The sequence below is a fragment of the Tachyglossus aculeatus genome, chromosome 1, assembly GCF_015852505.1.
Source record: "Tachyglossus aculeatus isolate mTacAcu1 chromosome 1, mTacAcu1.pri, whole genome shotgun sequence".
NCBI classification, from domain to species: domain Eukaryota; kingdom Metazoa; phylum Chordata; class Mammalia; order Monotremata; family Tachyglossidae; genus Tachyglossus; species Tachyglossus aculeatus.
The window spans coordinates 69,527,225-69,532,477 of NC_052066.1; the positions used below are offsets into that span (position 1 = coordinate 69,527,225).

Below are 5,253 nucleotides of genomic sequence, written 5' to 3' on the forward strand. Positions count from 1 at the left end.
AAGCACTTGGGAAGTACAAATCGGCACCATATAGAGACGGTCCCTACCCAACAATGGGCTCACAGTCTTGTTAGCTGTCGAGTTGTCTCCAGCCCATAGCAACTCCATGGACGCATCTCTCCCAGAACGCCCCACCTCCATCTGCAATTGCTCTAGTAATGTTTCCATAGACTTTTCTTGGTAAAAATATGGAATTGGTATACTGTTGCCTTCTTCCATGCAGTAAACTTAAGTCTCCACCCTCTACTCTCTCCCATCCTTCTGCTGCCCCAGCATGGGTGAGTTTTGACTTGTAGCAGATTGCCTGCCACTCACTAGCCATGGCCCAAGCTAGGAATGGAATGGGTAGGCCTCTGCTTGACTCTCCCTTCCATAGCTGAGACTGGTAGAGTTCTGGAAACTCTCCAGGTGCCATCCTGAGAGGGGAACTAAGAGCTTGTGAGAGTATAATACCACAGAGTAGATAGACACATTCCCTGCTCATACACAAAGACTCCGGTGTTGCATGGGGCCCTTCCCAGAGGCCCCTGTACTGGAAGGATGCTCAAATTCAATCGTATTTATTGAGTGCTTACTGTGTGCAGAGCACTGGACTAAGCGCTTGGGAAGTACAAGTCAGCAACATATAGAGACTGTCCCTACCCAACTACAGGCTCACAGTCTAGAGGGGGGAAAATAAGGATGGCATTTGTTAAGTTCTTACTCTGTGCAAAGCACTGTTCTAAGCGCTGGGGATGTTACAAGGTGATCAGGTTGTGGGGCTCACAGACTTAATCCCCATTTTACAGATGAGGTTAACGAGGCACAGTGAAGTGAAGTGACTTGCCCAAAACCACACAGCTGACAAGCGGTGGAGCTGGGATTAGAACCCATGACCTCTGACTCCCAAGCCTGGGCTCTTTCCACTAAGCCACACAATTGTCAGGTAAAATGGAGTTGTGGGTCAATCAATCAACCAATCAATCATATTTATTGAGCACTTACTGTGTGCAGAGCACTGTACTAAGTGCTTGGGAAGTACAAGCTGTCAACATATAGAGACGGTCCCTACCCAACAGTGGGCTCACAGTCTAGAAGACTGTGAGTCAGAGGGTGGCAGCCAATCGCTTCTCTTGTCTCAGAACCAAAGTGACTCGGAGACTCTGGCCTGGTTCCTCCCCACCCCTGCCTTGGGTGGGGATTATCTCTACCTGTTGCCAAATTGTACTTTCCAAGAGCTCAGTAGAGTGCTCTGCACACAGTAAGCGCTCAATAAATTCAACTAAATGAACGAAAGTAACGGCCTCTACTCTTGCCTGTTCTTCCTGGACCTCTCAGCTGCTATGGACCCTGTGGACCACTCCCTACTCCTTGGTTTTTCCAACAAAGGTTTCCTCTTACCTTGCTGGTGAATCCTTTTCGGCCTCTTTGACCAGTAGTTCCCCTGCCTCCTACTCCGTATCTGTGGGTGTCCCCAAAGCTGTCACTTCACTTCTCTGTTCCTCAATTACCCCACCTGTAAAACAGGGATAAGGCTGAGTCCCATGTGAGACATGGACTGTACCCAACCTGATTAGCTGGAACCTACACCATTGTTTAGTATAGCGTCCAGCACATAACAAGCGCTTAACAAATACCATAAAAATTTTAATTTTTTTTAAATCTCTACTTTCATTCATTCATTCATTCATTCATTCAATTGTATTTATTGAGCATTTACTGTGTGCAGAACACTGCACTAAGCTCTTGGAAAGTACTGCAATAGAGGCAAATTGGCTTCTCTTCTACAGTCACTCTTTGGGGAGTTCATTCATTCTGGTGGTTTCCAATACCGCCAATAAACAAATGCTTCTCAAATCTACCTCACCAGCTCTGTCATTTCTCATTCCCCCCACCTCCAGGACTTCTCTACCTGGATGGCCTTCGGTCACCTCAAGCTCAACATGTCCAAAACTAAACTCTTTATTATTCTTCCCAGATCATTTCCTTCACCCGGCTTTCTCAACACAACTGATAAAATCACCACCCACTCTGTCTCTGAAAACCGCAACTCTCAGCATTATTACTATTATTAGTAGTAGAAGTAACATTAACAATAAATCTGTGAGACCCATGAGGGAAATGGACTGCATTCAACCTGGTTATCTTGTATCTACCCTACAGTGCCTGACACACAGTAAGCACTTAACATATACCACAAAATATACTGTATTTCATTATTAATTATAATACTAATAATGAAATTTATTGTGTATTCTATGAGAATGAAGCAGTGTTCCAAGTGCTGGGGTAGATACAAAATAATCAGGGCAGACATAGATCTGTCCCACATGGGACTCACAGTCTAAGTAAAAAGGAGAATAGGCATTTAATCCCTCATAGATGAGGAAATTGAGGCTCAGAGAAGTTAAGTGATTTGCCCTACGTGAGGTGGTAAGTGGAGGAGTTGGGATTCGAACTCAGGCCCTCTGACTTCCAGGCCTGTGCTCTTTCCATTAGGCCACGTTGATTCTCCTTGACTCTTCTCTTTCAAGCCCCAGATTGGAGAGGATCATTGCAGGGATCTGTCACTCCGACCAAACAGCCCCAAGCTGGCCCAGGCACGGCCAAATTCTGGCTGACCATCTCATCAGCCTCCTCACTGGTCTTCCTGCCTCCTGTCGCTTCCCTCTCTAGTCCATAATTCACTTCACTGCCCTGATCATTTTCCTAAAATGTCATTCTGCACGTCTTCCACTTCACAAAAATCTCCAATGATGGTATATTCCTCTCCACGTTAAAGACAATCCTGACAGTGTGTTTAAAGCATTCAATCAGCTGTCTCACACAATCAGTCTCGCTTAGCCTCTCTCACCTCCCATTACATCCCAACTCACATTCTTCATTCCTCTCACGCTAAACTACTTAGTGTACCTCACTCTCATCCCCTCCCTTCTCATCCTCCTTCCTGCCTCTAATTCCTGCCCAATTCAATCAATCAGTGTAGTATCTATTGAGGGCTTTCAAAGCACTCTCCTAAGAGCTTTGAAAAGTACAATACCACAGAGTTGGGAGAAACAAACCCTGCCTAAAAGGAGTTTACAGTCTAGAGAGGGAGACAGACAGTAAAATAATTTTTGGATTTGGACATTAGTGATTGGGGGCTGAGGGTGGGGTGAATAGCAAGTGCTTAAAGGGTACAGATCTAAGTGCAGAAGTAACACAGAAGGGAGAGGGAGTAGGGGTAATGAGGGCTTAGTCGGGGAAGGCTTCTTGGAGGAGATGTGGTTTTAATAAGGTTTTGAATATGGGGAGAGTAGTAGACCATTGTGTATGGATGGGGAGGGAATTCCAGGCCGGAGGGAGGACAGGAGAAGGAGTCTGCGGTGAGACAGAAGAGATTGTGATATAGTGAGTAGGTGGGTACAGGAGAGTAGGTGGGCATTGGAGGAGTGAAGCAGGTGGACTGAATTGTAGTAGGAAATCAGCAAGGTAAGACAGGAGAGGGTGAGCTGATTGAGTGCTTTAAAGGAGTTTCTATTTGATGCAGAGATGGATGGGCAACTTCTGCAGATTTTTGACGATTAGGGACACATGAACTGCAGATGACACCCAAATCTACATCTCCTCCTCTGATCTCTCTCCCTCTCTCCAGACTCGCATCTCCTCCTGCCTTCAAAACATCTCTACTTGGCTGGCCTCCCATCACCTCAAACTTAACATGTCCAAAACAGAGCTCCTTATCTTCCCACCCAAACCTTGTCATCTCCCAGACTTTCCCATCACTGTAGACGTCAATCATCATCCTTCCCTTCTCACAAGCCCGTAACCTAGGCATTATCCTTAACTACTCTCTCTCATTCAACCCACATATTCAATTCATCACCAAATCCTGTCTGTCTCGTCTTCACAACATTGCTAAAATCTGCCCATTACTCTTCATCGAAACCGCTACCGTGTTAGTACAATCACTCATTCTATCCCACCTAGATTACTGCATCAGCCTCCTTTCTGACGTCCCAACCTCCTGTCTCTCCGCACTCCAGTCCGTACTTCATTCCAGTTCCCGGATCATCGTTCTACAGAAATGCTCTGGGCATGTCACCCCCACCTCAAAAATCTCCAGTGTCTGTCTATCCACTTCGATATCAAACAAAAACTCTTCAACACTGTCTTTAAAGCACTCCATCACCACACCTTCTCTTACCTCACCTCCCTTCTCTCCTTCTACAAGCCAGCCCACACACTCTGCTCCTCTGGTGCCGCTAATCTTCTCACTGTGCCTTGATTTCACCTGTCTCACCGCCAACCCCTGGATCATGTCCTACCTCTGGCCTGGAATGCCCTCCCTCCTCAAATCGGTCAGACAAATACTCTCCCCCATTTCAAAGCCTTACTGAAGGCACATCTCCTCCAAGAGGCCTTCCCAGACTAGGTCCCACATTTCCTCATTTCCCAGTCCCTTTTGCATCACCCTGATGTACTTCCTTTCTCTTCCCCCTTCTCCCTGCCTCACAGGACTTATATATCTATATATATATATCTATATATATATCTACATATATATATAGATATATATATATGTGTGTGTGTGTGTGTGTGTGTTTATATATATGTACATATATATACATGTGTGTATGTATATCTGTCTTTAAAATGTATATATACAGGACTTAAATATATATATGTGTGTATATGTATATATATGTGTGTGTGTATATATATATATCTGCCTTTTTAAAAATTTATTTATATTGATGTCTGTTCATTTGTATTGATGTCTGTCTCCCCACCCCAGACTTTGAGCCTGTTGTGGGCATGGATTGTCACTCTTTATTGCTGTATTGTACTTTCCCAAGCACATAGTACAGTGCTCCGCACACAATAAGTGCTTAATAAGTATGATTGAATGAATGAGTTAATGAACTGAATGTTTTTTAGAAACCTTATCCAGGAAGTAGAATGAAGTAAGAACTGGAGTGGGGAGAGACAGGAGGCAGGAAGGTCAGCACGGAGACTAATGCGATAGTCAAGGTGGGATACAATAAGAGCTTGGATCAGCTTAGTAGCAGTTTAAATCGAGTGGAAATAGAACTGACAAGATTTCGTGACAAATTGGATGTGTGGGTTGAACGAGAGAGACGAGCCAAGGATAATACCAAGGTCATGGGCTTGTGAGACAGGGAGGTTAGTGGTGTTGTCTACAGTGATAGGAGAGATGGGGGATGGGCAGCGTTTGGGTGGGAAGATGAGGAGTTCTGGTTTGGACATGTTATGTTTGAGGTGTCAGTGGTC

General features: G+C 45.0%; 1 non-coding gene across 1 annotated transcript; it reads right to left on the reverse strand.

Moving 5' to 3' along the window:
- Positions 1-288: 288 nt before the first annotated feature.
- On the reverse strand, positions 289-426 carry LOC119936869. Its single transcript, XR_005453866.1, has one exon. It is a non-coding gene; the product is annotated as a small nucleolar RNA SNORA7 (small nucleolar RNA).
- Between the last annotated feature and the right edge of the window lie 4,827 nt (positions 427-5,253).